We start from the raw sequence: 19655 nt of genomic DNA, 5'->3' as shown, positions 1-19655 counted from the left end.
CCATCTCACAACTGACGTGGCAGGATATGAAGATTAAAACCCCACAGTTTAAAAAGAAAAAGGTAACTCGCACCCATCTCCATCCTGTTTACAAAAACGGACCTCTGCGGTCAGGCTAGCCTAAGCTTAAGGAAGACTGAAGAGCTGGAGTCCTCCAGACCTCCAGAATGCTGCTCTCCCCTACCCCCAGAAGGCAAGACTGGTTTCAGCAAGAGGACGTCGTTTCACGGAGGAGCCCCAGAATGCAATATCTACTCGACCTGGGGGGGACGACACCTAGAAGCCTTTGGAAGAGCCACCCAGCGGTTCAAAAGCTAGTCTCCAATATGTTGCTCCTAAGCTGGCCAGGGCAGCTGAACCGGCCTCTTGGCTGCCAACCTTCCTCCAGCCATTTTGAGGGGGGGCTGCTTGGCAGCTGCTGAGCCTGAGCCCGTGAGCGGTCACACAGCCATCTCTCTGCCCATCCCTCTTTCATGGCCCTCCCAGTAGGGCCCCTCCTGAGGTTTCCCTCCCGCCAGCTCAAGTCCCTATGTTGGGGTCTCTCTCCCCACTGAGCCCCTCACCAAGTCTTTCTTCCTGGCAGAGCTGCCTCCGCTCCTGAGTGAGATCCTGGGCAGCAGGGCAAACTGGAAGCCCCTCCCAGGACAGCTGTGCCTCTCTCACCTTCCCGATGTGGCAAGCGAGGAGGCTTCGTGGCTGGTGCTGCTTCCAGGAACGCTGTGGAGAGCAGTGGAGGGCTTTCTCTGGAGAGTGTCCTGGGGCCCCAAGGCCAGCTTCTCTGCCCTGCTCGGATTTGAGGGGCTGTCGGCCAGGTGAGAGTGGGCTAGCACTAGCCACTCTTGCACACGCTCAGAAGCTACTTTCGGAAACAACTACATTGCAGTACTTCCCTGAGCTAGTTCTGGTGAGGATTTGAAGTTTTCCAGATCCTGTATTGGGGGCAGAGGCCCATATGGCCTATAGCCCACCAATTTGCAAATAATGAGAGTAACTCATAATAAAATAGTTGCTTTTATTTCTTAGCAAAACTAGTAATTCAACATGCTATTTACAACAGGGCAAATGTGTTTTATTTCAAGTACAACAAAATGGACCAGACATCAAAACAATTTCTGCTTGTTTGTACAGGACTGGACATCACAAATTGAAGAAACTTGCACACTCTAGGGCTGATGTCAGTGGAAAATTCTTACACGCGTGCAAAGTGCCACCTTCGCCACAGCCTCGTCAGCCTCCGGTGCTCACCCAGGTAGATCCCTCTGGCAGGCAGCTTTGGATGGTCATGAATGTTCACAAGCAGGTCTACTGAAACATGCTGAAGCCCAACCTCCCCACCCCTTGGAGGGTCCCTTGGCTCTGGGTGCGGAATACCAGCGTGATGCTTGCGTGACTCCTCCGTGTCAACCACCTGCCCAGGAGCCGGGGACGACAGCCCGGTGTCTCTGTCTCAGATTGCCAGGGGGCATCCCTGTGAGCAACTGGGCCAGGTGGCAGCCAGAAGGAAAAAGGATCACCTCCCCACCCCCCACCCCGAGCTGCCATCCCAGTTATGGCACAGGCTCTTTTCCATCAGCGCGATGGGAGGCAGATCCCCTTTAATAAGTGGCCTGCCTGATTCAAGGGCAGAATTGGAGGCTCAGTCTCCAAGGAAGCCTCGTCTTGGGTGACTAATTCACAGAAGGTAATGACACGCAGACGGAATCAGCAGATGCCACAGAGGCCATCTTTACCCAACCTTACTTCCTGCCCCTCAACCAGTTTGGCAAAAATTGGTTTGCATCTCTTGAGGTTCCTTTCTCTTCTAACTGGAAAAACAGCCAATGTGTGTTAGAAGAGAAAGTATAAACGGATCCCAAGGACTTGGGTTAGCAGGCTTGGGCTGTGCTCCTAAGGCACTCTCTCGTCACCTGGGAAAGTTTGAGGGAAAAGGGCCCCAGCTAGCTCTTTCTAGTTTTTTGGTTGGTTTGACCATCCCTGTAGCCAATACGGAGAGTCTGCAGCATGAGACTGGTAGGAATTCACTTCTCACTGATGAGGCTGTGACAAAAAGCAGATTAGAGAAATCAGTTTGGTGTGTGATTAAGGCATCAGGCTAGATACCCGGAGATGGGGAGTTCTAGTCCTGCCTTAGGCACAAAGCTGCCTGGGCGACCTTGGGCCAGTCACTTTCTTGCCCTAGGAAGGAGGAAATGGCAATCCACTTCTAAAAGATCTTGCCAAGAAAACTGCAGACAGACTCTTGAGAATTAGACATTGGACTCTGAATGGAAGGAGAGGGAGGAGGAGGAGGAGGAAGCAGATACTGAGTTCTTGGGTAGCAAGTTGTTCCATCAGAACCCCTGCAATCAGAACCAGGTCCAATAATTATATTTCGGGGAAGCTTGTGGACCAGAATTTGGCCTAACCGGCTGCTCTCTCCTTGTCTCTTGAAGACGGAATAGAACCCCCAGGATCAGCTCCAATCCACCCTGGACTGTCTTGTGGTTCAGACTGGCTTGTTTGCCTTGCCAGACTTCCAGGGGGAGGGTGGGGGGGGGAGGAAGGCAAAGGAGTCTGCTTGAGACACGGGAGGGCAAGTGAATAGGGATTATTTAGGAGGTGGGTCTTTGTTGCCACACCCAACTCTCCCCTAATTCTTTTCTGCCACTTCTTTCTGTGACTGCTATGAAATGTGGGTTTCTCGGAGTTCTACCAAACAGGGTGGGAGGGGTAACCAAGAGTTTCCAACCGGCATTTTCATCTGAAGCTGCTGCCCTGGGAAGAAAGTGCGTGTGGTCTGTCCTGTTCTGCTCTTGTGAAGGCCTCTTGCTGCAGTTCCTTTGGGGGTCTTAAAGGGTCTGTGGGAATGGGGTCCCAAGTTGCTCAGAGAGGCTCCTTTAGACTAGATATCAGGAAAAGGAAATTCCCCTTTCCCCCACTGGAGGGCGGCTGTCTGAAATCAGATGAAAAGGGAGGGCAGCTGGCTGCCCCCCAGGCACCGAATCTTGGGACCTTTCACCAGGTGGGAAGAATTGGTTCTCCTGAATCATGCAAGAACCCAGATTTATGTCAGAAACACTGAGTGGCCAAGTTTCTTTGGGTGGGGAAAGGGTGGGAGGAAAAGCGGCTGCCGCCACCTTCACTAGAAAACTTTGGGGTGCTTCATCAGCAGGTTCTCCAGGTAGTTCTCCAGGTCCTCATCGTGGGCTTGGATGTCGTAATAGCCATCCCGTGGCACCATGGGGCCCGGCAGGGGGTGATAGTGATGGTAGACTGGAGTTTGGAAAGTCCGGGGGTCGATGTGGTTGGAGAGCTTGGCGCTTCTGTCCTTGGCCTGGTACCGCTTGGGCACAGGGAATTCGTTCCCTTTTAAGACTTCGTTCCAGGCAGCCTCCTCCTGCTTGGGGAGGTGGTGGTATGGCTGAAAGGCTGTGGGGTGGAAGGCCTTGGGGATGGGGCGGACCTCTTGGCGGGCACTGGGATGAGTAGGGGCCTTCTTGGGTTTGCTGTGGGATGGAGCCACAAGCAGCTTGCCCTTGCTGCTGGGCTCGGGTTCCTTCTTTTTCTCCACGTGGTTAATTATATCAATGACGTCATCAGCAGGCAAGTGCAGCTTGCTGGACAGCTCTATCAGACGGTCAATGGTGTTTGGGTCGATCTCCTCCTCCTCCTCTTCCTCCTCCACCCCCTCCGGGGTCTCGTTGGACCGCTTGTCTTCAGCCACATTGTCTTCCCCATCTCCAAAGAGGAGGGAGGCCACCTTGCTTCCTTCTTCTTCGGACTCCTCCTGGGCAGCGGCCCCTCGCTGTCCTTCGCCACCATCATCTTCTTCACCATCCTTCAGCAAGTATTGAAGGAGCAGGTCAGAGGCCATGTCTGCCAGGCGCTCTTCCTCGGCCGCAGCCCGTCGGGCCTCCTCCGCCTGCCTCCGGCTCTCAGCCAGCTCCTCATAGCGCCGCTGCAAGAGCTGATGCTCCAGATGCTGCTGCTGCCTCAGCTTCCGGGCTCCAGTCCAGGACTCCTGGGCGGGGGGCGCCTTGCGCTTAATGTTAAACTTGAGTTGCTGGTACTCTTCCAGTTCCTTGAGCATGTCATTGGGGTGGGGTCCTTGGGGAGACTCGGTAGGGAGCATTTGATGCCTGTAGGAAGGTTCCTCTCGCTTGTCGGTGGGGCTGTAGTGTTGCAGGTCCTTCAATATGGACTTCAGGTTCTCCATCTCCGGCTGGTCAAAGATCCTTTCCTTGGCCTCCTTCTCTTGTGGTGATTGGTCTCTGTCCTTGTTGGATGGCCAACCTGGCAGGCTTTCTGGCTGGACATCAGAGCTCCTGGCCTCACTCTGGACTCGTTCCTCATTGGCACTGGACTTGGGGCTTAGGGATGTCTCCTTGGAGTCCTGGGGTGCAATCTGAAGTGCTTGCAGGAGGATGGCAGCAAGGGCCTTGGGCTCGATGTCTTGGAAGAGTTCCTCTCTGCTGCCCTTCTGCTTCCCAGCGTCTGGGCCCATATCTACCCACTCTTTGTTGGACTCTTCTGGAGCTTCACCCAACTGGCCATCCAACCCATGAGGAAGGGGGGCAGCCAGCTGGTGACGGCACTGCACCAAGAGGCAGAGAAGAAGGATCCATGTCCCTCTGTGGAGAGGCTGGGGCCAAAGCATTATGATGCACCACTGGATGATCTGTGGGGGGAGGGGGAAGAGACAGACAAGGGGGCAAGGTCAGAACTCGAGTGTCCCAGGAGCAATAAAAACATGTATGACCTCTAGAACTGTTGACAGAAGCAACTGGCTGGGTTCTCTACTCCTGTGTCAGAGGTGAGATGAAATTGCCCGCCCCCCCAACCCCATTAGCTGCTTGGTATGGTTGACTGGAGGAAGTTTTGCCACCTGCACAATTAAGGTGGGATGCCATCTGCACAGCACATGGGTCACAAGGTGACTGACCAGCACTCTCTCTGGACCCCTTTTATCTGAAGGCACACACTGGCAAGTGGGCACACTGGCAAGGGCTGCCCATGGCATGGCTGGGGCAGGAGGTCTCCGAGAGGATCCTCAAGAACGATCCCAGAACAGCTGCAGCTGGAGAGAGCCACAGTCTTCACTTTCCCTGTGCCATGGAGGGGCATTGCTCCAAGGAAGATGGTACCTCCTCCACCCACCCACTGCCTGCGAGTCTGCACTCGCACCTTCTGCCACCTTCTCCACAGAGCATGTTGGCGGGTAGGGAGGGGGACTCCTCATTTGAAACGATTTACTGTTGTTGTTGCTTCTTGCCAACCCGTCCCAGACACTCACCCCTTCAGCCCAATCCTCTGGGAGTGGACTTGCCCCCCTCCCCATAGAACGAAATCCACTTTCCGTAGAATGGGCTTCTTGTGTGCCTCACCTGGTTCCGGTGTGTATGTGTGATGGACTCCACATGTGATGCTTCTGTCTCTGTCCCTTTCCGTGATTTTGGAAAAAGCAGCTCCTGCTTCCTTTGGCCCAATTATCACCACCCTAGCCAGCAGCCACCCTCCCTACCCAGTTACTGGTGCAGATGATCCTCTGGAGGGGGGAAAGGAGCAGCCTCCCCTCAGCAGAGCAGCAGCAGACCGCTCTGCAGTCCACCCACCCACCCACCCACCCACCGCTCCTGCTGGCAGGGAGTGCTGGGGAAGCGCAGCCTCCACCCCTCCCCTTCAGATCCCCTCCTGAGATCCTGCTTCCTTTCGCCAGTCCGCCTCTGGGATCGACTTCGGCCCTCGACCTCTCAGCCGCGCCCCAGATCCTTTCATGCCGACCGGATTCAGCCTCGCCGAGATCTCTTTTAAACAGCCTTGGCGATTTCCGCAGTGTTTACACCAAGCGACGCCTCCCCATTCTCCTTGGAGACCCTCTGGGAGGCGACCCCTTTGCCTCGCCGCCACTCCTTCCTGCTTTTCAGAAAACAACGAGCCAGATCTTCCATGGGGTCCGCCCTCCCCCTTCTCCTGTGAGCCCAAGTCAGCCAGGTTTATATATTTGTATCCCTCCCGCTTGAATTCCGGAGTGACGCAAGTTTTTCCCTTGCCCCGGCCGTGTCCACCTCCTGAAGGCTCGGCGATCTGGCTTCGTCGCCCGCAGTCCGGGCTCTCCCACCCAAGGCTACGACGGGGAACCCTCGCCGACCGGCTTTCTCCTGACACCAGATCGCGTGGCTCGCTCGCCTCTCGTTCCCAGCAAATCCCCCCACCCGTGGATGGGCGAGGTCGAGGGGGGGGAGGCGGTTGTCGTACTCCCCCTCTTCTTGGGAGAGGGCACTCCCGCCCACCCGCCAGCGCTCACCGACGTTTCTCTGTGGTCCGGGAGGGAGGAGCGCGTTATGGACTCGGGTGTAGCTGCGCCGCCAGGGACTCCACCCTTTCACCGATCCGCCTGTTCGCCGCCGCCGCCGCTTGCCTTTCTCGGGCGTCGCTCTCTGCCGGATAGCCTTTCAGCACCTTGAACAGCGGCGGGGCTGGGCTGCTGCTTTTGTACTTCCAATCCAGCCCACGTGGGGGGCTCTATTGACGTCAATGTTCATTCATAAAATTCGAGCAGGATTGGAGGGGAGTTCCGCGCCTGCGCGAAATGAAAATAAGCCTTTCGAGTGAACGGGTGAATGGCTGCCTTTGGCTGAATGAATGAGAGCGGAGTGGATGAATGAAGAAATAGAACGGGAGCAGCAGAGAAGGAGAAAGCCGCAGGAGAGGCGAGGCGTGGATTTGGTGAATGAATGAGACACTCGGAGGAAAGGGTGGGAGGGGCACAGACCCGGGGAGGCCCGAGGAATCTCTTTCCAGATTTTTACAGGGGCTTCCCCGTTGCCGGAGCCAAGAAACGGAGCCGTGGTTTCTTTCCGAATCGCGTCGGCGGTGCGAAGACCCTGCCTTCTCAGAAAGCTGACGGCGGTCCGGGGGGAATCATCAGCGGTCATGCGCGGGCGGGGCAGAACTGGGGGACGCGCGCTGAGATACCTCTGCGTGCACTCCGTGTTCCGCGTGCCTAGCGCTGTATCGGGTGGCCTCCGGAGCGTGCAGGGGATAAGATGGGGACCCCAGTCGACGCTGTGGGTCTTTTATCTTGGCGCAGCAGTCCTCGATGCGCCTTTTGACAGCGCCCGAGCAGAGCCTGCTACCTTGCCTTGACGCGCCTACCTGCCGCCGCAGAATCCTCCGGCCCACCCGTGCTTACCTTCAGCTCCGTGTCTCGCTTGGCTTCTTCTTCCTGCCCGTTCTCTCCCCCCTGCCCTCTCAGGCGTGACTCCTTTTGGATCCGTACAGGGAGGCCTTTGCGAGGTTTCAGGAGAGGGTGAGTCACCTCCCCTCCCCCTGCAGTCCTGCCGGCTCTCCCCTCCCATTCCCTCTTGCGTGTCCTTGGGGGTGAAGAAAGCTGCGCTGTCTTCTGCATTTGTCACCCCTCACCTCAGAACTACGATGGAGGGGGTTAGCAAACCCCAGACTGTGCTCAAACCAAAACACCCGGGGTCTTTTCCGCTTCTCACCCTCAGTTATCAGTACAGGGTGTGCTTGTGGGGTGGGGATGGGGAGAACCGCGATGGGTTGTGTTCCTTCCTTATAGATCTGGTTTGTTTCACATGGAGAAACGTCAACTCCTGCCAGCTATCTGTTGAGATACCAGGAGCTTCCCTGACTGAGGCTGGACATGGAACACAAAAGGCTTATTGGATGCTCCTTTTGAGGGAGGGAGGCTCTCTCTGCAGCACTGGAGGTGAAGGAGTCCTCCAAAGAGCCACGGTATTCTTCTATGGTCTGAAAAGGAAATGCCATATGGCCAGTTGGGATTAGGAAACCAGTGTTTCCAAACACTGGCAGATACAACCCCCTTCTACAGGAAAAGTCCCACTCATCTAGGTTAGTCTTCCCAAATGGGTGCCCTGCAGCCAGACGACAAGCTGGCTGAAGGTTATGAGGACTGAAGGACAGCTGGAGGACGACTTTGAACCTCATGCCTTTAGGAGGTCCAGGAGAGAAATTCAGTCATGACTCTCCCCCTTCCTTTGGCCACACAGCACTGTATATTCCCAGCCAAGAAGTCCAGGCATCAAGGAGATCCCAACATTTAAGAGGAATTCTGACCAACTGTTACAGCTTCGAGGAGGAGGAGGTGGTGGTGGTGGTGGTTCAGGGGACTAGAAACAAGATCTTGGGAAGGAAGATGGAAGGAATGGAAAAGTTTTAGCCTTGAGGAAAAATGGCTAAGGGGAGATATGATAACAGTCTTCAAGCACTGAAAGAATGTCACCTAGAGAAAAAAGAAGACTGATAACTCCAGAATGCAGAACAGAATCATGATCTAAGTGACGGAAGGTGGATCCACTGAATCAATTGTAGAGAAAACTTCCTAACAGAAAGGGCAAATTGATAGTGGCCACAAAGAAGGAGAGGGGCTGAAAAAGAGGCTTTCAGTTGAAGAGCCCCTTCCAGCCCTCCGATGCTCCATATTGCTGCTTTCCTTCGTCCCTCTCTCCCTATGGAAAGGAGGGGTCCCTGATGCATCAGCAGAAAACATCCCGGGATTCTGCTGCAAGAACTTCTGAACGGCTTCTGCTGGGCAATCCTGAACCTGCATGCACTGCAGGGCCCACCAGAGGACTCTTCCCTACCTCAACTCTGCCACTCTTCTAGGGGTAAACGCTTCTTCAGCTACATCTGGATGTCAAAAGAGCATCCCAGGTGCAAGAAAAAGTTCCCAGCCAAGAAGGAAAACCAACAGGAAGGTCATGCTGCTTGGTTAGGTGGAGCTATGGGAAGCCAAGGAAGCAGGCAGAGGGGCTAAAACCTTCAGGCCACTCAAGGAGTCCTGAGATCTAAGGCAAGCATGGCTCCTCCCTCAAGGCAGCTCTTTTGGCCAACTAGGTTTTTCATGTGTCCGGCCACACCCACCGTGGTAGCAGCTCTGTGGGGGCACTAATCCTCCCTCTTCTTCCCCATCCACCCCTCCCTGCCAGCAGTCAGTATGCATGGGAGAGGCAGACTAAAAGGAGAGGGACCTGCTCTGTGCCTCAGTCCCCTGTAAGTGCCACGCAGGGAAAAAAGTTCCTGCTGATGGCCATTTCCCCGTCCTTCCACTCATCCTTCCTGAATGAGCTGCTCCCTCCCAGGGCTGATGCCGGATTTCCGGCCTGTCAGAGTTTAGATTGATGCCTGGAGAGTGAGTCACTCCTGCAGCAGAAGGCACTGATTGTGTGAATGAATCAAAAGAGCTGGACTCCTGCCTGGCATAAACCAGGAGCTTTTCTGCTGCACTCGAGAAACCCACCAACCCCAATGTGGAGTGAGACCCCAGCCCTAACTAAGAAAGGAGTGTGGGAGAAGGCTGGGGTGGGCAGATGGGGGTGGGTGGGTGGACGGTGGACATGATTGGCAGTCATTGATGACTTGTGGCTTTCTGCTCACCATATTGTCTAATGGCCCTCGATCAACATCATGAATATGGGGAGAAGATCAGGAAGCCCATGGCATTGCTGGCCACGATGGGCCTGCAGCTTCAAACAGAACATTTTCCCAGATGTGGAACAAAAGTGGCCTTTCCCACCCCCCAGTCTTAAGCAGGTGGGGTGGAATTGTGTAGCAACTGCATGAAGCTGTGTGCAATTCCACAACCCCATCCCATGTTCCCTTCCTCTTTTAAAACAGGCCCAAGAAAAAGGCTGGGCAGCAGCACATTGCCCAGGACTTGCCACTTCCATTAGACACAGGCCCCATTCCCCCTGCTGCTGTGGCCAGAACTGCCTTCTGGCTCTTGGCACCACTCCTGCTTCCAAAGCCAACCTGCCAGCTTGAAGGCCTCCTTTTCCTCCTGTGCCAAAGACCCCTTCCCTGCTCCCTGCTTTCATCTGCCCACCCACCCCCCCGTACTTTTCACATCCATTTGGCCTCCTTCCTTCCACCTCTCTTCCTCTTCCTCCATGCCCATCTGGCTTTTGAGTTGGGTATACTTACTGAGCCTGGCTGTGGTGTGGTCCACAAGACCAGCTGAGAAGGGGGTCCAGCCTCATTTCCAACCAGTCATTCTCAATATTAGGGGCTGGGAAGGATTTGGGGATGGCTTCTTTCAACCATCCCCATGGGCTAAATGGGGCTGCCTGAGGGGGCCTTTGCATTGGGTGTCCCTGAAGGAAGACAGGGGCCTGGGCCTGGGCCTGGGATAAGATATGGCCCATCCCCAGCATCCGTTGGACCCTGCACAGAGCAGGGTTTCACCTGTGGGGCTTTCTGGGCCCTTCTGAAGTTATCATCATCTGCATCCATGTGGACCAGGCTCCTGACCCACAGCAGTTCTTGTGCCCCAAATCCTGGAGCTGATGGGAGCTGGCAAGGAAGGGCCAGTTACTTGGCCCCTCCAGATCCCTGGCCCATCTCTCCATCTCTGGCTAAGGGAAGTAATCTATTGTCCCTGGAGGACATTTGGAGGCCTCTGACTAATGACATCCTTGATATGAGCATTCCTAATTGCTGAAGAAGTAGGCAGAAATTGGTGCTTATAGCCCCCTTTCCTTCAGCAGCTGGAGCCTTCCTGGACTTGCCTGTTTCAAGAGGGCTGATGCTCGCCCCACCCCCCTTTCAACCTGGGCACCAGATGACTGTTACTGCTGGTGGGCCTGAGCGGTGCTACTTTACGGGGGAGGTGTGACTCACAAGGAGACTGTGGAGGAGCCAAGCAACTGGGGAGATGACAAACTAGCGATCAGTCTTTCTTCTTAGGAGTGGCTGTGTAGCATGGGGGGCAGTGGGTGGGGGCAGGGAAGCCAGGGCAGATGTCCAATCTCAGGCTGGCTGCAATCTTAAGTATTCTTCCTGGGGGAAAGCAGGCAGAGAACCAATCCTCTGGTCTCCAGAGGCTGCCTTTCTCTTTTCTCTTCTCCCGGGTTAGTTCAGGGCAAGGGGCAGCATGTCATGAGGCAGTCTGTGGGGGTTGATGAAAGGCCACTAAAATCAGAAGATGGGCAAGGGAAGGCCCTTTAATAAAGTGAAGGGAATTGAGAACCACTGGAAATAAAGGAGAGGGAGGTGCGAGTTGATCCTGAGGTCACCCTGTTAGCTGTAGGCTTTCTCTGCAGTGGTCCCTGTTCTGTGGAACACCCTACCTTTGGAGATTAGAAATGGGGGAGAGTGTCCTGCTTGAGCAGGGGGCTTTCACAAGGCCCTAAATAATTGGTTGTGTTCCTGAGCTGCCCTGCTGGATGTGTCATCAAGGGTTTCCTTTATTGCTAACTAGCCAAGTACATTGGCTGCTTAGTTATCATTTTGGGGGATGTTTCCATTGTTTTTTATTGTTTTAAAATGTTTTAGTGTTTTAATTGTAATATGTTTCTTAAATTGTCAGCTGCCCAGAGTCACTGAGATGAGCCACCAACAGGAGTGACTGAGATGAACCACCAGAGTCACTGAGATGAACCACCAACAGGAGTGCAGAAGTGGGAGAGGCAGTGGAGCAGAGCCCCTGGCCCAATGTCTGCCCCTAGCAAAAGCCCCCTCCCCCTGTTTGTGCCGACTTGCTGCTCTCAGCTGTCTGGGTTGACAGGATGGTGAGACTGAAGGGGGGGAGATGTTTGTGAAGGTGACCACAAATGTCCTGGTGATTTTGGCAACTGTGGAGAGTGTGCTCCATCAGGGCTCTATCTCACACACAGCTAACAGCCAGGCCTGCTAGCAGTTCGACAACCCTCTACCCCTGTATCTAATGTTGCCAGCACTCTCCCTGCCAAGCTCAGGATCTCATTATGGGGCCCCTGGGGCCAATTTGCATGTCAGAGGAGGAGCTGGTGCATGCTCAGAGTGGGGTACCTTGCAATATAGAGAATAATATTGTGGGTGAGGCGCTGGAGCTCATCAAGAGCTTCCTAGTCCTAAAATGCCTCTTGTGTTTTCAAGGGGTAGGGCAGCAAAGTCTCCTGGGCACCCATAGCCGTTTTAATACCCATCCTTGGTTAAACGGTTCTGCTTTCTGCGAGAAAAGGACGAAAGGTCTGGGACTGATTCGGATCCAGTGCCCAGCTGACAGGAACCACCACCACCTCACTCCTTCTCTTAGCGGGTGAGGAGCTGCAGGCAATCTCCGTCCGCTGGCTGTTTGCTCCCTCTAGTTTCGGACCAAGCCTCGGTCTGGGGTCGTTCCCAGGGTTCGGGAACTTCCAGAAACCTGCAATCTGAGCTTGCAAAAGGGCGCCCTGCTTGGCGTCTGGAACACGCACTCCCTCTCCTTTCAGCACCTCGGAGAGCTCCCCTCCCTCAGGCTGAGGAAGGCCCGGCTTTGCTCTTTGCCGGCGGGCAGAGCCCTCAAGAGCCGGGCGTCGGAAAGCGCTTTCCCCTGCTCTGGCCTTTTCATGGGAGCCGCCCGTGTCCCTTAGCTCCTGCGAAGCGGTTTCGCTTTTGGTCAGGGCTCCAATATGCCGAGGAGCCACAACCGCCCGCCACAATCGGGAAACGGCGCACCCCAAAGAGAGCCGTGGGGAATTTCTCTAGGCAAGGAGGGGGCCAGGTTTCCGTCGGCTTTGTGGAAATAGCCGCGCATTTTCTCTGCCATCGCCTGGAAGCTCAGCTCTGCTCTTCCCCGGGCTCTTCGCTGCCTTCCCATTTAACACTAACTAAGGCGCTCCTACCTATGTAGCTTCCCAGGATCGGCCAAGAGCAGCCAAGTGCGGCGAAGCCGAAAAGGCACGAATATTAGAGAGAAAAGAAAGCGGCGAACAGGTAATAGTGGTATATAAGGGTTAGACATTTAGACCGTATGAAGTGAGAGGGGAAAGTTGGCTCAATCCCCCCCCCTTGCACCAGGCAGTTCTTGTTTTCCTCCTCTAGGAAGCGGTGAATCATAAGCCACCTCCACCCCACGCCTCGTGCGCCTCAGCTGTTATCAGCCGCCTGTCCTCCCGCCACTCGGAGGCGGGAGGGGAAAAAAAAAACCCACTGCAAGGGGAGTGAGCGGCTCCAATCCCAAAAGCAAGTATGGGCCGCCCTCCCCCCGTAACGCGTTTCCAGCTCACTGCAGGTAGTGGGTGGGGGCGGCGGCTGGAAGAGGAAACGGGATGAGTCACGGATAATGAAGGTTCTCAAAGGAGAAGATGTTTTTCCGGCATAGTCTTGGGCACCTGCCCCCTTGGAGAGCGCGCTCCAGGAGGGGAGTCGTCTCTGAGAAGCTGGCAAAGAGGACCCAAAGTTTAGAAGAGCGCTCAAAAGGCCGAAGCAGGTGCCAAAGTGACGCCTTCGCTTCTCCGGCCCCCTCCGCTGCCTTGGAAGCTCACGGCCCTCTCCGTGCGCGCAACCCGCCCCCGCCCCCGTCCGCCTGTCCTGGGCCCAGAAATGAACGGAAATGTCGCCTCTCCCAGAGAAGACGCGCTGGAGATTGGGGAGGGGGGGCAGTGAAGGAGGGCTGCCTCTCTGCTTTTTGCTCTGGAGGCCACAGGGCGGGTCTGGCCCTCTTCCGCCCCACCCATCCCGGTGTGTGGCTGCGTTGTAGCTGGTGACCGCCCACTCTCCGCCGCCGGTCATCGCATTCGTGGTCGCCTCCTCCACCCGGATCCGCTGACGCAGTAAACGGCTGCAGAGAATGAGTCACGGAGCTCACAGAGCGTGGCGAAGACCCGACGTGCTAAATTTAGTGCAACAGACCGGCGAAGAGGGGTTTTAAAGGAGCGTCCAGCACAGAGATACAGCCAAGCAACTGTGGGGCGGTGGACAGAGGGGCAGGTCCGCAACGCTTCTTCACAAGGGATCGTTGAGTGGGTGGATCCGAAAGATTCTGCCAGGGCTTCTATGGATCGTCAGATGAGGGGGTCACTACGGAGGACGTCCATTCCTTTCCCCTTTGAACATGATCCTTTGGGGTTCCCAAGACACGTACAGCCAGATCAGTTAAGAGATCTACTCGTACATTGGTTAAGCTGGGCCATTATCGATCCTAGGTCGGTCTGTTGCCTGACTTGGCAATGGGAATCCAGTTTTGTCTTCTCTGTCTTTTGAGGGGTTAGGCATACGAGCTTATTCTGCCTCACCCCTCCCTTTCCCCAATGCCTCAACATCTTCAGCCATATCAAGAAAAGTAAGCCATCACTGCCACATGTAAGTAGCAGCCTGTTTAACAACCGCATTAGCACTGAGAACACCGGGAAATCAGCTCCGTTCTTAATACAATTTCCCAACTCGGGAAACAGGGGGAGGGAGGGAGAGAGGGAGGGAGAGTGAGCGAGTTGTCTTAAAGGCCATCTAGGCCACCAGACAGCCAGTTCCACGGTTATAGGTGGTGCAGGGTAAAGAAGAGCTTATTTTAATTTGCCTTGAATGGAAACTGCTGTGTGTTTACCCCCCCTCTTGGTAAGTAAGCCCTTCCATCCTGACTGGGTAGAATCCCCTCCCAATTTCATCCCTCACCATTCATTCAAGGCAGGGAGGCGGGGGATGGAGTTCATCCCAGCACTTCTTGCCCCAAACAGCCTTTCTCCCTCCCACTTCCCCACCCTGTTGATAACCTTTGTGGAAGTTCCAGGAGGCGTTTGGGGGGGCGGGGGCTTGGGGGTCAGGGTTGAGCCAGGAACTTTTGCAGGGGCCTCCTCTTCCTCCAAGGCTGAGCACTGAGGAGGGAGGTTCCTACGCTCCAATCACAGGCCCTGCATTCTCTGCAGTCTGGAGAGAACTTTGTGATTGTTGGAAGAAATATCCATCTGGGTTCAGTTCCAAGTGGGGACAAAGACACTGGAAACGTGGAGGCTGCTTGGAAAGATGGTTTAATGGTGGCCAGGATCACATGGCTTGAGAGCCTGAACAGAAAAGGGCCCGAGATCCTGTGTGCTCCCTGGTTTTATGATTTTTCTGAGCTTTGACCTTTCTGGGGCACAGGAAGAGTATCCTGATTGGTTGTCAGACTCCCAGGGGGTGGGGGTCTTAGCTAGCCTTGCTGGCTGTCTCTCAAGCTTGCTTGAGCCTTGCCATGTGGTGAGTTTCAGTTGTATTGTGTTGCAAATCATGGGGGGATTGAGTGAGCTTGGTTGAAGCCTTAATTGCCCATTGACAAAGGTGGGGAGAATGAGTGAGCTTAGCTGAGGCTTTTAATGGCCCATTGACAAAGGTGGGGGGGGAGTCAGGAAGTTGCAGGGAGTTCCTTTGTCTTTAAAATATGTTTCTCCATTTCTCATCCAGGAAGGTATAATATTCTGCTTTTTAAAATATTTCCTAGAATATTTCATTCTTCTAGGAGGGGGGTGGGTGCTAAATTCCTACATGGTGGTGGAGCTAATGCAAGGGAGGCCCAAGAACAAACGCCTGAGCCGACCCCTCCCCCTGCCCCAAATTCATGTCATTTTAAAGGGAAGCCACAGAGTTTGATCTCCTGATGTCCTCTGGTGAGAATCTCTGTCCAACTTCTCAAAAGTTCCTCCTGGAAAATTCTGGAGCTCAGGAGCAACACTACTTCATTCTCCTGAACCATGTCTTTTCATCATTGCTTCTGAGGAGTGGGCAATGAGAAGGGGGCAATGGTTGCTCTTAGAGGTTTTACTCAATGTGGAATAACTGAGCTGAGCTCCTCTCACAGCCTCAAATGGGGCAGGGAGCAGGGAGGCCAGCTCTGCCCTTATGGCCCCTGCCTGTCTCACAAGATCACCTGAGCTGCTGCCTTACAGCATTTCATGTCCTCCCTGCCTTCTTCCCAAAGATAAACCCGGGTGAAGAAGCCGGGACAGAGAGCTGTACTGCCAGCAAGAATCCTGGGAACAGCAGAGGAGACACACACACCTTTGAGCAAAGGAGGTGGCTCCTTCTCTCTTGACTTGCCTAGGAGTAACACATTCAGCCCATGAAGCACAAAGGTGATGATGGGGGTGGGGGGAGATCCCAGCCTTGCTCCCAGGGCATGAAGCAGGGCCTTGTCTGCTGAATAGAATAGAATAGAATAGAATAGAATAGAATAGAATAGAATAGAATAGAATAGAATAGAATTTATTGGCCAAGTGTGACTGGACACACAAGGAATTTGTCTTGGTGCATATGCTCTCAGTGTACATAAAAGAAAAGATACCTTCATCAAGGTACAACGTTTACAACACAAATGATGGTCAAATGAAGCCCCCCAGCAAAGGCATCTTGAACAAAGGTTCAGGCTTTCAGGTTCTGCAGCTTCTCACATACGCCTGGGGGAATTTGGGGTGCAGCGATGAAGGAGTGGAATGTAGAGAGTTTTGGTTAAAGCTTTTAGGATTATGGGAAGAGACCACAGAGTCAGGTAAAGTATTCCAAGCACTGATGATTCTGTTACAGAAGTCATATTTTCTGCAATCTAGATTAAAGCGGTTGACATTGTTTACATCTATTGGTTGCTCTAGTATTATTGCAGTATCTAGTATGCATATCTATATCAATATACAATATTGATTGTATATATCTATTATTGCGGTATCTAGTATGTCTGCAATCTCTGTTTTCAGTCAGGAGCCAAATGTTCTGTGACCATAAAAAAGTGGGGTCTGTTTGGCCCAGCCAAGGCAGCCAGATGGAACCTATCTTCGCTATCCCCTGAGCCCCTGAAGGGGCAGAAACTGAGAGCTGGCAGCAGCCGTGATGCCAGGCAGCATTTATACAGCATAGCTGCTGGCTGCCTGCTTGTGAGACAAAAATTTGCCCACAGCATTACTCTCCGAAATTTCCTCAAGAGTTTCTTTGAAATGGGGATCGGCACACAATTCCTTTGAAGTGTTTATTACGGTGCTAGAGGCAGCAAAAGCCATCCGAGCGAGGGCCAGAGCGATTCAGCCTTCTGTACAGAATTATGCGAACTAGAACATCCATGAGACAGAATACAGCAGAGAGACTGAGTGAGTAGGGTGGCATCTCATGGGTATAATAAGGAGGATCTGAGATGAGGTGGTATGATTGATTGACTAAGAGAAAAACAAAGAGGCCATTAAAGAGTTCCATTTATGGGATTACAGTATTTTATCCCAGCTCAGTCCCCAGTTTTTTGGGCCAGTTATTTCAACCACAACTGGCATTTTAAAATGCTTTCTGGTTGGGATGACAGGTTAGTGCAAGGGTCTCCAACCTTGGTCCCTTTAAGACTTGTGGACTTCAACTCCCAGAGTTCCTCAGCCAGCTTTGCTGGCAGAGGGACTCTGTGACTTGAAGTCCACAAGTCTTAAAGGGACCAAGGTTGAAGACCCCTGGGTTAGTGCATCTTCTCCAAGCCCTGGAAGGTGATTGGGGAGGGGGAGCTCTCCAGGACAGGAGAGTGCAGAGGCTGGAGGGCTTGGCTGGCCCTCCCTCAGTCTCTCACCAGGCTGCTATGGGAAGAAAGGGGGGGGGAGGAGGAGTGGGGGGGGCTCCTGTAGAAAAAGCAGTTATTTTCTTTCAGGATGACTCAGGCTCAGAGCCTCTCAGTCCGATCTTCACTTTGGGGTCACCTTGCTTGGGGTTTATCTGGGAAGAGACCAACAAGTATGTTCAGAGCTAGCTTTCCCATTTCCCTTTCAAAAACTGTCCTGAGTGCAAAATGAGAGGGACAACTCCCTAAACTCTCTACTATTGACCTCACCCCATTCCTAAGAGGTCTATAAGGGGCGTGCATAAGAGCACAAAGGTGCCTACCGTTCCTGTCCTATTGTTTCCTTTCATTATATCCAATTAATATAGCTATCACATACTTATGCTCATATATATGCTTATATATTATACAGTTATTTTCATGCTTATGCTTATATGTACTGTTGTGACAAATAAAATAAATAAATAAATAAATAAAAATTTAAACTGCCTGGCTTCCAATTTTTCTGTCAACATTACCCGTGAAGGGAGGAACTTGGCCAATGCTTCAAGGAATTTGGGAAACTCTCCCTCGGTTGGGTGTCATCTTGGCAGGCTAAATTCCTCAGTTCAGGATGAAGCCCTCTTGGTCAAGGAATGATTTAACATTGGGACACAGCACATGGCAACAATAGAAGAAACTTGAAACGTAAGGGGAAGAATGAAAAGGCCCAGAAGAGTGTGGAATTGGATGGCAATGGAGGCTGCAAGGAGGAGGCCAAGGACGAGCAAAAATTCCCCCACTGAAAGGGTTGCTACAGAAAGCGAAGATGAGAGAAGGGCTGCCCTCACCTGCAGAGGGGACAGAGGAGGCTGCCAGAAACAGCAAGGAACCTGTGAGGCAGAAGAAGTGGAGGCAGTCAGGAATAAAAGTTGCACCCATTTGGAAATGAGTGCAGGGGACTGAATAAGGAACCTACAAAACCGTGAATAAAAATCAAGGTGATGAAATTTGGAATAAAACAAAAGTAAGGGAGCGTGCCGGAAGGAGTATTTCAGAGGTTAGCAAAGGAGTGGATTAATATTACTCAAACAAACAAACAGCTGGCATTCAGTATTTTTAATATTATTAATGTTAGCTTTCAGAAAAGGAATAATGAAAACAAAAACCTAAAGCCTGCAGGGTAACTGGAGAAATGTTAAAATTGGGAGGTGGGTTGCTTGACTTGTCAACATATCTGCAAAGGTTGCAAAGGACTCTTCTTGTTCTTTTACCAAAAGCAAAAGGTAACAACAGTGAACGCAAATGAAACAGCATTTTTGGTACTGATGGAGCATGTCTGAAAATAAACAGTTCATTAAGCGAAAGTTTTGAGAATGGGTAGACAATAAAAGCCAAGGAGAGATTATTTTTCTTAACATAATACATTTATGATCTCTGTAGAAGGAACCGCTATGGAGAGGTTTGGGGTGCGTCAATTGGGGATGCAGGTGTGTCGGAAGCTTTGTATGCAGGGCATGGAGCCACAGAAGGGCAGATTGGAACCAGTGGACTGTGGGTCACCCAGCCAGGCTTCTTGCCAGGCAGGAACAGAGGTCACCCCAGCCTCCCTTGAAACTCCCCCAGAAAGGACATCCATCAATTCTGAGGCAGATGTTCTGCTCCAGATGTTAAAGTGTTGTGGGCAGAAAACCTGAATGATCTGCCATGCTGATTACATTGAAAAATGTGAGGAGGATGTCAGTCTATCAAAGACCAAGACAGTTGAATTCAAGCTGAACAAATAATTGTGAATCATACATAAATGAAAAACTAGCACAAAGAGTACTAGTTGACTTTGGCAGAATGCTCACTAAAGATGTCAACGGGAAAAAAATAAGGGTAGCAAATGCTGATAGCCAGGTAGTTGGTGGCTGGTTGCAAGGAACAAGTGTAGACACTCAGGTGCTGGTTCTAGACCTGAAATGAAACATGGAAGCAGGGCCAGTCCTTTTTTTTTCAGTCCAACCCACTTCAGAGGGTCATTGTTACTGTGGGGAAAAAGGAGTTTTTCTCTCTACTCTGGGCTATTTATAAAAATTAGTATAGGCTACTAATACATAAATGTAAGTCCTGGTTTATAAAAGCTTGCTTCTGCCCACTATTGTTGTGGTGCATCAAGAGAAGCTGGGGGGGAGGGAAGGGGGTCCCCCTCTTGTGAGACTGAAAAAGGAAGCCAAGAGGCTCCCAAAACAACCAGACAGAGAACAAGAAGAGGAAAGCTGCAGCAAGCAGGGAAGCGCCTCAAAAGGAGGTTTAAAGAACAGGACAGAAATTGTGAATTGGAGTATGGATCTGGCAGAAATGAGCAGGGTCCTTAAGGAAATTAGACTGAGCTATATTTCCCTTTTTTCTTATGCTTTTAATTTGTTCAGGTATTTCTTAT

This window comes from Ahaetulla prasina, chromosome 4, assembly GCF_028640845.1.
Source record: "Ahaetulla prasina isolate Xishuangbanna chromosome 4, ASM2864084v1, whole genome shotgun sequence".
Taxonomy (NCBI): Eukaryota; Metazoa; Chordata; class Lepidosauria; order Squamata; family Colubridae; genus Ahaetulla; species Ahaetulla prasina.
Note: the sequence above shows the minus strand (reverse complement) of the source record.